Consider the following 20,302-nt stretch of genomic DNA (forward strand, 5'->3'; position numbering starts at 1 on the left):
GGGAAATAGTTTCTCACTACCCCACCAATTCCCCTTTAATGTTTTGGATTTGCATTTATATAGTGCCTTTCACAGCCAGCGGATGTCTCAATGCTTTAGAGACAATGAAGTACTTTCGAAGTGTAGTCGCTGCTGAAATGTAGGAAACACACAGCCAGTTTGCGAACTCCCACAATGACTAGAAGATCTTTTTGTATGATGTTGATTGAAGAATAAATATTAGCCAGCAAACCAGGCATAAATCCCCTGTTCTTCTTCAAAATAGTGCCCTGAGCGCTTTTGTATCCATCCAAGCAAGCTGATGGAGCTTCAGTTTAATGTTTGATCTGAAAGACAACACCTCCAATGGCGTAGCAGTCCTTCAGTACTGCACTGAAGCATCAAACAAAATCTCAAGCCCTGAAGCGGAACTTGATCTGGGAACCTGACTCAGGTGAGATTCCTGCCAACTGAGCCATGGCTGACACTTCAATCATATCAGCCATTAACTTTCTAAATTCCAGGGAATGATATTGTAGTTTCTCCTTGTATATTAACCATTGGAGTCTAAGTATCATTCTTGTAAATCTGTGATGTTCTCACTCCAAGGCCAATATATCATTCAAAGCTGCTAACAGTAGCCCTAATTCAAACTTTGTATATTTACTGCTATCCCCATGCATTTGAATGCCCTGTATATAAAGGCCACCATTCGTTCCATCCTTTTTTAATGGTTTTCTGTACCTACTTGTGACATTTTAGTGATCCTGGACCTCCACTGTTAGCTTTTATCATTTAGAAAGTAGGTCCCAATTGTGTGACCTCAGAGATGCCAACATTGACACTTTATATTTGACACTACAATTGACATCCTTTTGCCACAGTTTTGTTTCATTCTTAATCAATATCTCTGCAGGTTTATCTTTAAAAGAATGATGAGGTAACTTGTTATAAAATAAGTGAAATATTAACTCACTTAATCAAACTGGTTGAAATCCTGATCTGGATGGATTATCTCTGTGTTTCATAGAAGCTAGGGAAGCAATAGCAGAAGCATTGCTTTGCTCTGGGGACATGGGTTCAAATCACACCATGGCAGCTTGTAAAATTTGAATTCAATTAATTAAAGTATGGAATTGAAAGCTAATCTCATTAATGGTGACTATGAAACTATAATTGATTGTTGTAAAAACCTATCTGGTTCATTAACTGCCCTTTTTAGGGAAGAAAATCTGCCATTCTTATCCAGTATGATGTATATGTGATTCCAGATCCACAGTAATGTAGTTGACTCTGAAACAAATCACTCTTCAAGGGCAATAAGTGCTGGTCCAGCCAGTAATGCTCCCAATATAACCTAGATAAATGTGATATTTACATTTTGGCAAGAGAATTAAGGATGCTGCATATTGCTTAGAAAATAATCTAAGTGGGGCAGAGGAGCAAAGATGATCTGGGAGTACGGATACACAAATCACTAAATGACACAGGCGAATAAGGTCATAAAGAAGCAAATCGAGCTCTGGTTCATTTCAAAGGGATAAATTAGGGATTGGAACTAATGAAGTAAACTTGTATCAAACCTTGGTTGGAACACACCTGAAATAAATACTGCATACAGTTCAGCTTGCCACATTATAGAAAAACATAGTCATTGGAGAAGGTGAAAAACAAGAATGATACTAGAAATACCTGATTTACCTATCAAGAGGACGGACGGGCCGGGTCCTGAAAAGGTGGATGGATGACCTAATGTCTTTAAAATTATGAAAGATTTTGATAGTTATACAAAGAATGTTAAAGATCAAAAATATTGCAGACCCTGGAAATCAGAAATAAAAGCAGAAAATACTGCTCATTGTTTCTCTCCAGAAAGGATGTTCCCACTTTGGGGAAAAACAAAACTAGAAGTTATAAAAAAAAAACCATGTTGGAAATTAAGAGGAATCGTCTTTACCCAGCAAGTGGGTGAAACTTGGTACCATATGGACTTGGGTAAGTAGTCAAGATATGTTTAAAGGGAGGCTAGATAAACATAGGGGAGAAGAGATTAGAGAGTTATGTTAATCTTAGATGAAGAAAGACAGGAGGAAGTTCAAGTATATTCCACATCCCACAAAAGAACCAATTTGGATAACAACAGCAATATCTGATCTTTGAAGGAAGTGAGTGAAGTTAAAGAAAAAGTTGTTTGATTTTTTAATTCATGCATAGGGAGTGGGCATCATTGCCCCACTCTAAATGTGCTTAAGGAGATTGTGGTGAACCATCTTGATGGTTGCTATTGAAGACGGCATCATTAAAGCATGATATCAGCCCTCTGATGTAATGTTATATTGTCACTGTGCACTCTATGTCTAACCTCAGTGGTTTGATGTACCCATAGCACCTTTCCTGATGGGAAAGGTTGGTGCTTTGGAATTGGTTCTCCATTGAGACCAGTTAGTTTAGAGTGGTACTGAAGAGAAAGTTTGAATTCTTTGGAATGCAGGAATGAATGTCATTTTGAAGTTCTCCAGTAGCCTGCAGTGCTTTGCCTTCCTGGAATGTAAAGTTGACTTCAATCAGTTTGTTGCCTTGGATCAATTAGATATAGTTACAGCAATGGTTAAAATTAGGGTGCTTGGGGAGCTGGATTACTTATCTTTCCCAGGAAAGGGTAAGCAAAAAAAGTTAGCTAGATGTTTGGAAGCTACAGAGCTTTGATGTTTGCTGGGGGAGCAGGCTCTTCTGATGCATTATTGCAGATGGATCCTTGATGTCGATCTGATTCCAACCCACACAATTCCATCTGCAGGTAGTTGTCTCTTCCAGCCAGGCTCATGTAGAAGTCCAGTGAGAAATCTGTCTATTGCAGTTGAGGGAAATCAGGGCAGATTGAAGTTGTTCAAAGGCCGAAGTATTCACAGGGCCAAGTGGTCAGTAAGAAAGTGGACTGAGAGAATGCAAGTTATAGCTGCATTTGAACATTGGTAACAACAGTTTATGGCAGATTACTTAATGTAGAGGAGACCATTCAGCCTATCTTATCCATACCAAATTAAAATACGAATTATTCTGCCTAGTCCTAACTTCCAGCTCTTGGCTTTGTATATTTCATCAGCTGAAGTGCATAATCCAAGTGTATTTTTAAATATGAGTTTCAGACCTATACCATCTTTTGGGTGAAAAGAATGCTCCTTGTAATCTTATTACCACAATTATTTTAAATTTAGGCACCTTAGACTCCTCTATTAATGGAAATAAGTCCTTCCCATCCACTCCATATAGACCCCTTATACATGGAACTGTAGACAGGTTACAACATAAAAGGAGGCCATTCAGCCCATTGTGTCCATGCCATCCCAAGAACACCCAGGTGCCTTTTCAAAATCCCACCTTCCTGCACTTGGCCCACAGCCCTGTAGCTTACAGAACTTACGGTGCATATCCAGGTACTTTAAGAGGTTAGGGTCTCTGCTGCATCAACAACTCAGGCAGAAAATTCCAGACACCCACCACCCTTCGCATAAAAAAAGTTTCCTCATGTCCCCTCTACACCTACCACTTATCTTGAATCTATGTCCCTTGGTTCTAGAATTCTCCACAAAGGGAAACAATTTAATCCTGTCCACTATATCTCTTCCCCTCATAATCTTGTGCATCTCTATCAAGTCACCCCTAAACCTTTGTTCCAAGGAAAATAACCCCAACCTATCTGATCTCTTCGTAGCTACACTTTACTAGCCCTGGCAACAATCTTGTAAACCTCCTCTACACTCACTCCAGAGCAATTCTGTCCTTGCTGTAATATGATGACCTGAACTGCACACACTATCCCTGTTGTGGCCTCGCCAGTGTTTTACACATTCTATACCTCTGCTAATGAAGGAGAGCATTCCATATGCCTTCTTTACAACATTGTCCACTTGAACTGCTGCCTTTAAGTACCTGTGTATTTGTACATACATCATCTACCCTTCTTAGTGTATTTCCTATAACTGTTTGACACCACCCCCCCCCCCCAACCCCAATGCATGGTCGCACATTTTCCTATGTTAAAATCCATCTGCCACTTCACTGCCAACTCCACCAACCTATTGATATCATTTTGTAGATTATAGCTATCTTCTAATTAAAACCTCTGTCTCGTCTATGCCAATGAAAATAAACACATCCCAATCTTTCCTTATGGCTAACATTATCCATTCCTGGCAACATCTTTATAAATCTCCTCTGTAACCCCTCTAATGGAGAAACATCCTTCTAAGACCAGGTGGCCAGAACTGTACGCAGTGCTCTAGCTGTGGTCTAACTAGTGTTATGTACAGTTCTGGCATAAACCGTTTGCTCTTATATTCTAGACATGTAAAGGCAGCCATATGCCTTTTTGACCACTTAATCTACCTGTTCTGCTACCTTTGGGAATCTGAGCAGATGCTCCTGAAGTGGGGAAAATTATAAAAATGGTTACCTGACACAAAATGGTTGCCTGGCACACAAAATGGTTACCTGGGAAGAGACATTAAGCAGGCACTGACTTTTAGCACAGACAGCTACTTAAAGTTAAAGCATGCAGGAACCAAAATACTGCAGGAAGCTAGTCAGAGCTTGAGGCACTTTAAAGATAAGGACAGACCCAGGACAATAAGGTCTGATAGTAAGATCAGCCATAGATGGTAACATAAATACATATATGCAGCAAAACCAATCACTGAGTGAATAGTTATTGATAGAGGAAATGTATCCATTCTATGAACAATGCTATGTTAAATGCCCATGTCTGTACCTGTCTGATTGTAACGATGTGTTAACTATTGATCACCATGATCTGTCTACTCAACTAGAACATAGAACATAGAAAAACTACAGCACAAACAGGCCCTTCGGCCCACAAGTTGTGCCGAACACATCACTACCTTCTAGACCTACCTATAACCCTCCATCCTATTAAGCTCCATGTCCTCATCCAGGAGTCTCTTAAAAGACCCTATTGAGTTCGCCTCCACCACCCCTGACGGCAGCCGATTCCACTCGCCCACCACCCTCTGTGTGAAAAACTTACCCCTAACATCTCCCCTGTACCTACCCCCCAGCACCTTAAACCTGTGTCCTCTCGTAGCAGACATTTCTACCCTGGGAAAAAGCCTCTGAGAGTCCACCCGATCTATGCCTCTCAACATCTTACACACCTCTATTAGGTCTCCTCTCATCCTTCGTCTTTCCAAGGAGAAAAGACCGAGCTCCCTCATAAGGCATGCCACTCAATCCAGGCAACATCCTTGTAAATCTCCTCTGCACCCTTTCAATCTTTTCCACATCCTTCCTATAGTGAGGCGACCAGAACTGAGCGCAGTACTCCAAGTGGGGTCTGACGAGGGTCTTATATAGCTGCATCATTATCTCCTAAACTCAATCCCTCGATTGATAAAGGCCAGCACACCATACGCCTTCTTAACCACCACCTCCACCTGCGGGGCCGATTTCAGAGTCCTATGGACCCGGACCCCAAGGTCCTTCTGATCCTCTACCGTACTAAGAGTCTTTCCCTTTATATTGTACTCCTTCATCCCATTTGTCCTACCAAAATGGACCACGACGCATTTATCTGGGTTGAAGTCCATCTGCCACTTCTCCGCCCAGTCTTGCATCCTATCTATGTCCCTCTGTAACCTCTGACATCCCTCCAGACTATCCACAACCCCATCAACCTTCGTGTCCATAAGACCATAAGACATAGGAGCGGAAGTAAGGCCATTCGGCCCATCGAGTCCACTCCACCATTCAATCATGGTTGATTTCAACTCCATTTACCCGCTCTCTCCCCATAGCCCTTAATTCCTCGAGAAATCAAGAATTTATCAATTTCTGTCTTGAAGACGCTCAACGTCTCGGCCTCCACAGCCCTCTGTGGCAATGAATTCCACAGACCCACCACTCTCTGGCTGAAGAAATTTCTCCTCATCTCTGTTCTAAAGTGACTCCCTTTTATTCTAAGGCTGTGCCCCCGCGTCCTAGTCTCCCCTGTTAATGGAAACAACTTCCCTACGTCCATCCTATCTAAGCCGTTCATTATCTTGTAAGTTTCTATCAGATCTCCCCTCAACCTCCTAAACTCCAATGAATATAATCCCACGATCTTCAGACGTTCATCGTATGTCAGGCCTACCATTCCTGGGATCATCCGTGTGAATCTCCGCTGGACCCGCTCCAGTGCCAGTATGTCCTTCCTGAGGTGTGGGGCCCAAAATTGCTCACAGTACTCCAAATGGGGCCTAACCAGTGCTTTATAAAGCCTCAGAAGTACATCCCTGCTTTTGTATTCCAAGCCTCTTGAGATAAATGACAACATTACATTTGCTTTCTTAATTACGGACTCAACCTGCAAGTTTACCTTTAGAGAATCCTGGACTAGGACTCCCAAGTCCCTTTGCACTTTAGCATTATGAATTTTGTCACCGTTTAGAAAATAGTCCATGCCTCTATTCTTTTGTCGTCGGCAAACTTACCAACCCATCCCTCCGCTTCCTCATCCAGGTCATTTATGAAAATGACAAACAGCAAGGGTCCCAGAACAGATCCCTGGGGCACACCACTGGTGACCGACCTCCATTTAGAAAACGATGTGTTAAATGGCTAATGTCCGGGCTATCCATTGTCTAAAAGGTATAAAAATGATCAACTGCTATTTTATGATTGAGAAGGTACTGTGGAGTACCAGTGCTTTCTCCCCGAAGCTTCGTGTGCGAATTAAAACTGTGTTATTGAACCTCCAGTCTGACTCCGGTGGTAATTTCCCACAACACTCCCAAGTTCCCACTGCTCCTCTATACAGAATCCTTCCACTTATGCACTTGTGTTCCTGGATAATTCAAAGAAGCCACATGGTTTAAACATGTAGCTTATGTTTGCAGAAAACTAAAAAGTCGTCTTACATCAACACTTCAATGAAGTTACTGTGAAAATCTCCTAATCACCACACTCCGGCTACTGTTAAGGGTACATGGAGTGAGAATTTACCATGACCAATGCACCTAATCATCTTTGGAGTCCCAACATATGAATGTATGTCACTGCTAACAAGTCTTGAAGCCACATTATGAGCTTGAATTATTATCTTAAATTGGTTGTTCATGTAGCGTGGTATAATGTACAGGGTTGAGAGGAGATTTGAGTAATTCAAAATCATGAGGGGTCTAGACAGAGCTGATAGTGAAAAATGTTCCTATTAACGGAAAAATCGAGAATGTGAGGGCACAGATTTCAGTTAATTGGCAAAAGAAGCAATGGCAACATGAAGAAAACTTTTTCGAGCAGCAAGTAGCCAGCATCTGCAATGCACTACCTGAGAGAGTGGTGGAGGCAAGTTCAATTGAGGCAAGCAAGAGGGAACTGGATTGTTCTCTGAAAAAGAAGAATGAGCAGAGTTATGGGGAGAAGGCTTTGGGTAAATTACTCCAACGTAGACATGATGGGCCAAATAGCATCTTTCCATGCTGCAACAATTCTGTGATCTATAGGTAGACAAAGAAAAGCTTTTCCTATTAACTGACGAGATAAGGTCCAAGGGGGACACATTTTAAGATTTTGTGCAAGAGAGGTGAGGGAGGGTAAAGTGAGGAAACCATTTTTTACGCAGCAAGTAATATTGAACTTGGCTTATAGAACATAGAAAAAAATACAGCACAGACAGGCCCTTCGGCCCACAAGTTGCACCGGTCATGTCCCTACCTACCTAGGCCTATATATAGGCTTACCTATAACCCTCCATCCTATTAAGTCCCATGTACTCATCCAGAAGTCTCTTAAAAGACCCTATCGAGTTTGCCTCCACCACCACTGACGGCAGCCAATTCCACTCACCCACCACCCTCTGAGTGAAACATTTACCCCTGACATCTCTGTACCTACTCCCCAGCACCTTAAACCTGTGTCCTCTCGTAGCAGCCATTTCAGCCCTGGGAAAAAGCCTCCGAGAATCCACCCGATCTATACCTCTCAACATCTTGTACACCTCTATCAGGTCACCTCTCATCCTTCGGCTTTCCAAGGAGAAAAGACCGAGCTCCCTCAGCCTATCCTCATAAGGCATGCCAACCAATCCAGGCAACATCCTTGTAAATCTTCTCTGCACCCTTTCAATCATTTCCACATCCCTCCTGTAATGAGGCGACCAGAACTGAGCACAGTACTCCAAGTGGGGTCTGACGAGGGTCTTATATAGCTGCATCATTATCTCCCGACTCCTAAACTCAATCCCTCAATTGCTGAAGGCCAGCACACCATATGCCTTCTTAACCACCTCCTCTACTTGTGAGGCCAATTTAAGAGTCCTATGGACCCGGACCCCAAGGTCCTTCTGATCCTCTACACTGCTAAGAGTCTTACCCTTGATATTATACTCCTTCATCCCATTTGACCTGCCAAAATGGACCACTACACATTTATCTGGGTTGAAGTCCATCTGCCACTTCTCCGCCCAGTCTTGCATCCTATCTATGTCACGCTGCAACTTCTGACATCCCTCCAACCTATCCACAACACCACCAACCTTCGTGTCGTTGGCAAACTTACCAACCCATCCCTCCACTTCTTCATCCAGGTCATTTATGAAAATGACAAACAGCAAGGGTCCCAGAACAGATCCCTGGGGCACTCCACTGGTGACCGACCTCCATTCAGAAAAAGACCCATCTACAACCACTCTCTGCCTTCTGCAGGCAAGCCAGTTCTGAATCCACAAGGCAACAGCCCCTTAGATTCCATGCCCTCTCAATTTCTCGAGAAGTCTTGCATGGGGGACCTTATCGAACGCCTTGCTGAAGTCCATGTAAACCACATCTACCGCTTTTCCTTCGTCAATGTGTTTAGTCACATTTTCAAAGAACAGGTTTAAGGTGCTGGGGGGTAGGTACAGAGGAGATGTCAGGGGTAAGTTTTTCACTCAGAGGGTGGTGGGTGAGTGGAATCGGCTGACGTCGGTGGTGGTGGAGGCAAACTCGTTGGGGTCTTTTAAGAGACTTCTGGATGAGTACATGGGATTTAATGGGATTGAGGGCTATAGATAGGCCTAGAGGTAGGGATATGATCAGCGCAACTTGTGGGCCGAAGGGCCTGTTTGTGCTGTGGCTTTCTATGTTCTATGTTCTAACTCCACCAGGCTCGTAAGGCACGATTTGCCCTTGACAAAGCCGTGCTGACTACTTTTGAGCATACTAAACTTCTCTAAATGTTCATAAATCCTGGCCCTCAGGATCTTCTCCATCAACTTACCAACCACTGAGGTTAGATTCACTGGTCGGTAATTTCCTGGACTATCCCGATTCCCCTTCTTGAATATAGAAACCACATCCCCAATCCTCCGGAACCTCTCCCGTCTCCATCAACGACGCAAAGATCATCGCCAGAGGCTCTGCAATCTCTTCCCTCGCCTCCCACAGTAACCTGGGGTACATCCCATCCGGTCCCGGCGACTTATCTATCTTGATGCTATTCAAAATTTCCAACACATCCTCTTTATGGGGAGAGATTGAGAAGACTGGGACTATACTCATTGGAATTTAGAAGAATGAGGGGGGATCTTAGAGAAACATATAAAATTATAAAGAGAATAGATAAGAAAGATGCAGGGACGTTGTTTCCACTGGCAGGTGAAACTAGAGCGAGGGGGCATAGCCTCAAAATAAGGGGGAGCAGATTTAGGACTGAGTTGAGGAGGAACTTCTTCAGCCAGAGGGTTGTGAATCTGTGGAATTCCCTGCCCAGCGAAGCAGTTGAGGCTACCTCGTTGAATGTTTTTAAGGCAAAGATTGATATATTTTTGAACAGAAAAGGAATTAAGGGTTATGGTGAGCAGGCAGGTAAGTGGAGCTGAGTCCACGAAAAGATCAGCCATAATATTGAATGGCGGAGGAGGCTCAAGGGCCCAATTGGTCTCCTGCTATTAAACACGACAACGAAGAGTCATCTGGACTCAACATTGGCCCTATTCTTTCCCCACAGATGCTGAAAGACCTGCTGAGATTTTCCAGTATGTTCTGTTTTTGTGGCCTACTCCTGATCCTAGTTCTTATGTTCTTACTTAATAAACTTGTAAGCTTATTTTAAAGTTAAAGTCTATTTCTTAATGTCACAAGTAGGCTTACATTAATACTGCAATGAGGTTAGTGTGAAAATTCCACACTCTGGCGGCTGTTCGAGTTCACTGAGGGAGAATTTAGCATGGACCAATGCACCTAACCAGCGCATCTTTTGGACTGTGGGAGGAAACCAGAGCACCGGAGGAAATCCATGCAGACACGGGGAAATCGTGCAAACTCCACACAGACAGTGACTCAAGCTGGAAATCGAACCCAGGTCCCTGGCGCTGTGGGGCAGCATGCTAATCACCGTGCCACCATGCTGAATCCTATGGGTATAGAACAGGGGGATGCACCTGAAAGGATTTAATTAGAGAATTGGCACGGATTCAATGGGCCAAGTGGCATCCTTTTGTGCCATAATCACTCGAAGCAGAATTTTGTACTCCCGAGTGTGCAGGCGGAGCATCTATTAAATACCTTGGATGCCTTTTCCGGTGCCTACCCACCTGGGTCTGCCCCCCCCCCCCCCCCCCCCCCCCCCGCCCTGCAATTTTACAAGCGACAGTTAAGGAGTCCCTTTGTGCCAGTTGAAGACTTTAAGTAGCCTGAAGAAGGAATGACACCCTGAAAATTTGTGCTACCAAATAAACCTGTTGGACTTTAACCTGGTGTTGTGAGACTTCTTACAGAGTGTTAAGACCCAGGCCGAAAACTCCTTTTGTGAAGTTAGCCTGGACCCAAGTTTTACATTTGAATTTGACATTGGTGAGAATCAATTATTTCACTCCACCTATGATTCAAGTGACCCACCAGGAAGTTTTTTTATCAAACAGCGTTTATTTAAGAACACAGTTAAAATATAACAAAAATAATTAGCATATCTTTTACCAATTACAAGACTTAAACATGACACAGTATAACTCCTAACAGCTAGCTATCTCTGTTGCTGCAAGTGAAACACCATGCCACAGACGCAAACCCTTCTTCAGACTTGGCACAGAAACAAGTATGCTTACGTTATGCTGGATTTTCAGCTTTGTAACACCAATGGACAGAAATCCATTTCCAAAAACTCATGCTACCAAATAAATCTGATTGAATGTGTTGAACACTGTTGTTCATCATGAAATACTGGAACTCTTCATGAGTAAAAGCAGTCCCATTATTGGATACTAGCAACTCAGGCAACCCTTGGGTAGCGAATGTCTGTTGCTGATGAGGTCATGTATGTCCAATCATTTGGAATGTGCATCTATTATGAGCAGGAACATGGTCCCATGAATGGGCCTGCAAAATCAACATGTAGTCATACCTATAGTTGACCTGCCCTCTCCCAAGGGTGCCTTAGGGCCGCAGATGGCGATTGTTACTACATTTGACATATATCACATTGTGTGATCAGATTTTCAATGTTGGTATCTATGCTGGGCCATCACACATCATCTTTGTCTTCCCACAATGGGCACAATGTAACTTTTGTAACAATAACTTTCTAGTGAAGTGGGAACGACTTGGGGAACCCAGTTGTCCGCAGCAAACTACCCAGCCTTCATGAGAACAGTAACCACAACACCACACAACCCTGCCACAGCAACCTCTGCAAGACATGCCGGATCATCAACATGGATACCATCATCTCACATGAGAGCACCATCCACCAGGTACACGGTACATACACTTGCAACTCGGCCAACGTTGTCTACCTGATAGGCTGCAGGAAAGGATGTCCCGAGGCATGGAACATTGGGGAGACCATGCAGACGCTACGACAATGGATGAATGAACACCGCTCGACAATCACCAGGGTAGAATGTTTTCTTCCGTTGGGGAACACTTCAGCGGTCACGGGCATTCGGCCTCTGATCTTCGGGTAAGCGTTCTCCAAGGCAGCCTCCACAACACACGACAGCGCAGAGTCACTGAGCAGAGACTGATAGCCAAGTTCCGCACACACGAGGACGGCTTCAACCGGGATCTTGGGTTCATGTCACACTATCGTAACCCCCACGACTTGCCTGGGTTTGCAAAATCTCACTAACTGTCCTGGCTGGAGACAATACACATTTGTTTGACCTGTGCTTAACTCTCTCTCCACTCACATTGTCTGTACCTTTAAGACTTGATTACCTGTAAAGACTCGCATTCCAACCATTATTTTGTAAATTGAGTTCGTGTCTTTATATGCCCTGTTTGTGAACTGAAATCCCACTCACCTGATGAAGGAGCAGCACTCTGAATGCTAGTGGCTTTTGCTACCAAATAAACCTGTTGGACTTTAACCTGGCGTTGTGAGGCTAATTTGGCATACAGGCCTTCAGTTCATGGTGTTGAGTATCGATTCAATTTTGTTGCTTGATTCACAGTTAATTTGTAGTCCCCACAATACTTAATGGTTCCATCTGGTGTAACCACTGTCATGATGGGAGCAGCCCACTTTGAAAACTGTACAGGCTTAATGATGCCTAATTCTTCCAGTTGCTTGAGTTCAGATTCAACATTCTCATGTAAGGCATAGGGTGCCAGTTAGGCTCTGTAAAACTTTGGCATGGCCTCAGGATCCATGTAAATTTTTGCTTTTAGGCCTTGTGTCTTTCATAATTCACCTCGGAAGACCTCTTAATTTTTTTAAGACATCGTGGAAGTTTCCATCATTGATTTTGAAGATTTCTAACCAACTTAATTTGGCAAAGCCAATTTCAGCCCATCAAATTTGACCCTTGACCCACCACTACTATTAGAGGTAGTTGAGCTGACCCCTGCCAGTAGATCACAGGTGTTGTTGTTGTTCCTAGGATCCTTAAAGCTTCTCCATTATATTTTGTGAGCATGGCCATTGTTCTTCCTAATCTTAGGGGCTGAACCCCTCTTTGTAAAAGATGATACCTTTGTTCTCCTACAGCTGTAGCAGAGCACCTATGTTCACCTCCATTCTGAGAGGCAGACCATTTACCATCAGCGCAATCGTAATTGGGGCCATCTTGTCCACCTTAATGTTGTTTGATCTGTATACTTCAGAATCATTTTCAGGGTACTGGAGCTGGAATTTTGTTTCCTGCTGGCCCCTGGTAGGCTCTGCTTAGTGTTGCATATAAAATGTGCCTCCTCCGACTGCAAGTATAACATGTAGCTTCCCTGAATTAACATCTCTCCTGGTGGTGATCTCCCCCACACCAGTAGCATTCTTCTTAGTTCCTGGTCTGTAGACCAAATTCCCAATACCTCTGCACTTTCTTTTGGTCTGAGCCTCTTTGTTCATTAATTTCTGCACCTTCTCCCCTGGCACCTCGACTACCAGCTTGGTGGACCTTGCCTACTTGCACGCCCCCCTTTTCGGCACTTTCTATAGGCTGGGCACTCTCTAATTCCTTCTTAAAGTAATCTCTGACTCTGCTAATAATTGATGTTGAATAGTCATGTTGTTGACACCACAGACATGATGTCTCTCAACATATCATTGAGTGTAGAGCCAAACTCGCACTGTTCAGCCATTTTTCTTAGGCATGCAACAAACCCCACTATGGACTCCCCTGGGGTTAGGATTGTTGAATTAAATTTGTAATGCTGCACTATCACTGAGGGCTTTGGATAATAATGTGGCTGGACTAATTCCACAAGCTCTTCAAAAGTTTTGGAATCAGGAGCATTTGGAGAAGTAAGGATAGATTAGGGAGCTTGTCTACAGAGGCCCTATGGGTGGAGCTGAGAAACAGGAAAGGTATGACCACCTTAATGGGGTTGTATTATAGACCACCCAATAGTCAGCGAGAATTGGAGGAGCAAATCAGCAGAGAGATAGCTGACAACTGCAAGAAACACAAAGTTGTGATAGTAGGGGATTTTAATTTTCCACATATAGATTGGGACTCGCATACTGTTAAAGGTTTAGACGGGGTAGAGTTTGTAAAATGTGTTCAGGAGAATTTTCTACATCAGTATATAGAGGTGCCAACTAGAGAGGATGCGATATTGGATCTCCTATTGGGAAATGAGTTAGGGCAGGTGATGGATGTGAGTGTGAGGGAACACTTTGGATCCAGTGATCATAATGCCATTAGTTTCAACCTGATCGTGGATAAGGATAGATCTGGTCCTCGGGTTGAAGTTCTGAACTGGAAAAAGGCCAAATTTGATGAAATGAAAAGGGATCTGTGAAGTGTGGATTGGCACAGGATGTTCTCTGGTAAGGATGTAAATGGAAAGTGGGAGGCCTTCAAAGGAGAAATTTTGAGAGTGCAGAGTTTGTATGTTCCTGTCAGGATGAAAGGCAAAATAAATAGGAATACGGAACCTTGGTTCTCGAGGGAGATTGTAACACTGATTAAGAGGAAGAGAGAGTTGTATGAAATGTACAGGCAGCAAGGAACAGATCAGATGCTCGAGGAGTATAAAAAGTGCAAGAAGCTACTTAAGAGGGAAATCAGGAGGGCTAAAAGAAGACATGAGGTTGCTTTGGCAGACAGAGTAAAGGAAAATCCAAAGAGCTTCAATAGGTATGTTCGGAGCAAAAGGATAGTGAGGGATAAAATTGGACCTCTTGAAGATCAGAGTGGTTGGCTATGTATGGAACCGAAAGAAATGGGGGAGATATTAAATGGGTTTTTTGCATCCGTATTTACTAAGGAAACGGGCATGGAGTCTACGGAAATAGGGAAAACAGGTAGGGAGGTCATGGAACCTTTACAGATTAAAGGGGAGGAGGTGCTTGCTGTCTTGAGGCAAATCAGAGTGGATAAATCCTCAGGACCGGACAGGGTATTCCCACGGACCTTGAGGGAAGCTCGTGTTGAACTTGCAGGGGCCCTGGCAGACATATTTAAAATGTCAGTATTCACGGGGGAGGTGCCGGATGATTGGAGAGTGGCTCATGTTGTTCCGTTGTTTAAAAAAGGTTCCAAAAGAAATCCGGGAAATTATAGGCCAGTACGTTTGGCGTCGGTGGTGGGCGAGTTATTGGAAGGTGTGATAAGGGATAGGATCTACAAATATTTGGACAGACAGGGACTTATTAGGGAGAGTCAACATGGCTTTGTGCGTGGTAGGTCATGTTTGACCAATCTATTAGAGTTTTTCGAGGAGGTTACCAGGAAAGTGGATGAAGGGAAGGCGGTGGATGTTGTCTACCTGGATTTCAGCAAGGCCTTTGACAAGGTCCCTCATGGGAGGTTAGTTAGGAAGGTTCAGTCACTAGGTATACATGGGGAGGTAGTAAATTGGATAAGACACTGGCTCAATGGAAGAAGCCAGAGAGTGGGTGTGGAGGATTGCTTCTCTGAGTGGAGGCCTGTGACTAGTGGTGTGCCGCAGGGATCGATGTTGGGTCCATTGTTGTTTGTCATCTATATCAATGATCTGGATGATAATGTGGTAAATTGGATCAGCAAATTTGCTGATGATACAAAGATTGGAGGTGTAGTGGACAGTGAGGAAGGTTTTCAAAGCTTGCAGAGGGATTTGGACCAACTAGAAAAATGGGCTGAAAAATGGCAAATGGAATTTAACGCAGACAAGTGTGAGATATTGCACTTTGGAAGGACAAACCAAAGTAGAACGTACAGGGTAAATGGTAGGACTCTGAAGAGTGCAGTTGAACAGAGGGATCTGGGAATACTGGTACAGAATTTCCTAAAAGTGACGTCACAGGTGGATAGGGTCGTAAAGAGTGCCTTTGGTACACTGGCCTTTATAAATCGGAGTATCGAGTATAAACGTTGGAGTGTTATGGTAAGGTTATATAAGGCATTGGTGAGGCCAAATTTAGAGTATTGTGTACAGTTTTGGTCACCTAGTTACAGGAAGGATGTAAATAAGGTTGAAAGAGTGCAGAGAAGGTTCACAAGGATGTTGCCGGGACTTGAGAAGCTGAGTTACAGAGAGAGATTGAATAGGTTGGGACTTTATTCCCTGGAGCGTAGAAGAATGAGGGGAGATTTGATAGAGGTGTATAAGATTTTGATGGGTATAGATAGAGTGAATGCAAGCAAGCTTTTTCCACTGAGGCTAGGGGAGAAAAAAACCAGAGGGCATGGGTTAAGGGTGAAAGGAGAAAAGTTTAAAGGGAATATTAGCGGGGGCTTCTTCACGCAGAGAGTGGTGGGAGTGTGGAATGAGCTGCCGGATAAAGTGGTAAATGCTTTTAACATTTAAGAAAAACTTGGACGGGTTCATGGATGAGAGGGATGTGGAGGGATATGGTCCAAGTGCAGGTCAGTGGGACTAGGCAAAAAATGGTTCGGCACAGACAAGAAGGGCCTCAATGCCTGTTTCTGAGCTGTAATTTTCTATGGTTCTAAGATTCCTTATCAGGCTATCGGTTGGAGCCCCGCAGGCTGTTAATAGGATTGATTACCTGCTGCTTCCCTTCCACCCCGATTTCATTGGCCTTAAAAAAATAGTGCAGGCATTCGACATATTGAATCTACTGCTGTGTTAGGGTCAGATGGATCTTGTTTCCCAAAAAGGGGCATTTTGACATTCTCAGACTGCTGAAAAGTTTGCTTCAAAAAGGCTTCCACACAAGCTCTGCTCTCTTGATTTCTGCAGCAGAAGGAGGGCACTCCAATTGATCTTCATCGCAAAATTCAGTATCGAGCAAACCACCAAGCAGATTAATGAATGAACGGTTTATTTAGATAAGTAACTATGTACAGAGAGTAATGTAAAGCACTCCAGACTCCTAACTGGCAAGGAAATCCCACGTTCAGTTCACGAATTCACACACTCCAGCCTGATTGGCCGAATGGGTCGTATAACCCTCCGAGAGCTTGCCTGTTAAAGGGGCACACTACCACAAGTTCCAAAAGTCATGATGTAGGATCAGGTTGGGTAGAACTAAGAAATGGTTAAAAATTTTAAAGTTTATTCATTAGTTTCACAAGTAGGCTTACATTAATACTGCAATAAAGTTACTGTGAAAATCCCCTCGTCACCACACTGCAGGTGCCTGTTCGGGTACACTGAGGGAGAATTTTAGCATGGCCATTGCAACGAACCAACACATCTTTCACACTGTGGGAGGAAACCGGAGCACCCGGAGGAAACCCACGCAGACACGGGGAGAATGTGCAGACCCCACACACTGACCCAAGCCAGGAATCGAACCTGGGTCCCTGTGAGACAGCAGCGCTAACCACTGTGCCACCGTGCAGCCCACGGTGGCAGAGCCGGTTAAAGTAGGGAGTCATTTGTGGGAGTAGTTTGTAGGCACTCAAACAATAACCAAACTGTAGGATTGTTGGACAAGAAGAATTAATGGGGACTTGTGACAAGTGTATGACAATATCATGACTTCAATCTACAAATAGATTTGGATAAATTAGCTTTACAAGGGTAGCTTGGAAGATGAGTTCATAGAATGTTTTTGGGACAATGTCTTAGAACAGCATATGTTAGAGCTAATCATAGAGCAGGCTATCCTAGATCTGGTAATGTGCAATGAGCCAGAATTAATTAATGACCTCATAGTGAAGATGAGATGCCCTAGGTAGCAACGATCATAACATGATTGAGTTATGCATTCAGTTTGAAGGAGAGGAAGTGTGTCTAAGACTAGTGTTTTAAACTTAAAGGCAATTATGAAGTCAGAGCTGGCTACGAGATAGGTTTTTGATTGGTAAGGGGATCAAAGGTTACGGGGAAAAGGTAGGAGAATGGGGTTGGGAAACAGATCAGCCATGATTGAGTGGTGGAGCAGACTCGATGGGTTGAATGACCTTATACTGCTTCTATATCTTGTGGTCTTAAGTGAACTGCGATTTTGGCTAAGCAATAGGTCATAGAGTCATAGAGGTTTACAGCATGGAAACAGGCCCTTCGGCCCAACTTGTCCATGCTGCCCTTTTTTTTTAAAACCCTAAGCTAATCCCAATGGCCCATATCCCTCTATACCCATCTTATCCATGTAACTATCTAAATGCTTTTTGAAAGACAAAATTGTACCCGCCTCTACTACTACCTCTGGCAGCTTGTTCCAGACACTCACCACCCTCCGTGTGAAAAAATTGCCCCTCTGGACACTTTTGTATCTCTCACCTTAAACCTATGCCCTCTTTTTTAGACTCCCCTACCTTTGGGAAAAGATATTGACTATCTAGCTGATCTATGCCCCATATTATTTTATAGAACTCTATAAGGTCACCCCTCAGCCTCCTACGTTTCAGAGAAAAAAAGTCCTAGTCTATCCAGCCTATCCTTATAACTCAAACTATCAAGTCCGGGTAGCATCCTAGTAAATCTTTTCTGCATTCTTTCTAGTTTAATAATATCCTTTCTATAATAGGGTGACCAGAACTGTACACAGTATTCCAAGTGTGGTCTTACCAATGTCTTGTACAACTTCAACAAGACGTCCCAACTCCTGTATTCAATGTTCTGACCGATGAAACCAAGCATGCCGAATGCCTTCTTCACCACTCTGTCCACCTGTGACTCCACTTTCAAGGAGCTATGAACATGTACCCCTAGATCTCTTTGTTATATAACTCTCTCCAACGCCCTTCCATTAACTGAGTAAGTCCTGCCCTGGTTCAATCTACCAAAATGCATCACCTCACGTTCATCGAAATTAAAACTCCATCTGCCATTCATCAGCCCACTGGCCCAATTAATCAAGATCCCGTTGCAATTGGAGATAACCTTCCTCACTGTCCACGATGCCACCAATCTTGGTGTCATCTGCAAACTTACTAACTATGCCTCCTATATTCTCATCCAAATCATTAATATAAATGACAGTAGATGGTCAGTAGAGATGCAGTGGTGACACTTGAGGAGATATTTCATAGCACTAAGCAAAAATAAATTAAATTAAAGTGAGAAAGACTAGGGAAAAGTTGTACCAGTGATAGATAACTAAGGAAGTAAAAGATAGTATTAAATTGAAAGAAAAAGCATCTAATTCTGCAAAGATTAGTGGAAAGAAGATTGGACAAAATATAAAGAGGAAAGAATGACTGAAAGATGAATAAGGAGGAATTAGAGTAATGAAAGAAAGCTGGCTTCTCGGCCTTTTGGCTAAGATCAAGTGTAGTATGGAGAGGATGCTGCACTTGGTTGAGGTCATTAGGTTACATTGAAGCTTCATATGTTTCATATGAAGCAATTTTTAAAAGCGGCATCTCAGCCTTTTGGCTAAGATGCAAATGAGCCCAAGTCTTGGAGGCCCCCTTCTCCAATCAGCTTGGCTCATGTAGATCGGGCCCAGGACAGGGTGGTTTGGTCGCTTGCCCTGTCTTGTCAGCCTGGATCTGAAATGTCTCAACTTGTTGAGACTCTGAATTGGATTTGATTTGATTGAATTGGAAAAGTATTAAAAAAAAGAAAGCTGGCTAGAAATTTAAAAACCAATAGTAAGAATTTCTACAGAAAAGTACTAAGTACACTGAGCATTGGTCCTCCAGAGAGTGAGTCGGGGAATTAAGAATGGAAAATAAGGAAATGGTGGATAAAATTAATGGATGTTTTGCATCTGTCTTCACACCATACACAACTAATATCTCAAAAATAATTGTGAATCAAGTGGTAGAAAGAATGGAGCAACTTAAAAACAATTACAATCACCAGAAAAAGGATACTGAGAAAACTATTAGAACTAAAAGTTGACAAGACCTCAGATACTGATGGACTTTCATCTTTTGGTCTTAAAAGTGGCTGTTGAGATAGTGGATGCATTGGTTTTGATTTTCCAAATTCCCTCGATTCTGGAAAGGTCCCATCAGATCCCATTGGAAAATAATGAATGTAACTCCTCTTTTCAAGAATGGAGGGAGACAAAAAGCAGGAAACTACAGACTATTTAGCCTAACATTTGTAATATGGAAATTGCTAGAATCCATTATTTTGAGGTTATAGCAGGCTACTTAGAAAATCATAATTTATTCAGGCAGAGACAGCATAGCTTGTGTTTAACTAATTAAGGGATTTGGAAAGCAAGCAAGTTGGATAAAGGGGACCCTGTAGATGTGGTGTACTTGAATGTCCAGAAGGCATTTGACAGAGTGCAACATCAAAGGTTACGACACAAGATTATATTGTGAAGGGGGTAGTGTATTATCATGGATTGGTTAGTTAACAGGAAGCAGGGAACAAAGATAAAGAACAAAGAACAATACAGCACAGGAACAGGCCCTTCGGCCCTCCAAACCTGCGCCGCTCATGAGCCCACGAGACCATTCTTTTGTATCCCTCTATTCCCAGTCTGTTCATGTGGCTATCTAGATAAGTCTTAAACGATCCCAGTGTGTCCGCCTCAATCACCTTGCTTGGCA

At 43.2% G+C, this 20,302-nt stretch overlaps 1 protein-coding gene and 1 non-coding gene across 2 annotated transcripts in view; both read left to right on the forward strand.

Annotated features, from left to right (window-relative positions):
- LOC144493947 (uncharacterized) overlaps positions 1-20,302 on the forward strand; it is a 35,928-nt gene that overhangs the window by 2,816 nt on the left and 12,810 nt on the right. The window lies entirely within an intron of this gene.
- LOC144494559 (U2 spliceosomal RNA) lies at positions 19,030-19,226 on the forward strand. The gene has a single exon (XR_013498103.1). It is a non-coding gene; the product is annotated as a U2 spliceosomal RNA (small nuclear RNA).

Source organism: Mustelus asterias, chromosome 5 (assembly GCF_964213995.1).
Source record: "Mustelus asterias chromosome 5, sMusAst1.hap1.1, whole genome shotgun sequence".
NCBI classification, from domain to species: domain Eukaryota; kingdom Metazoa; phylum Chordata; class Chondrichthyes; order Carcharhiniformes; family Triakidae; genus Mustelus; species Mustelus asterias.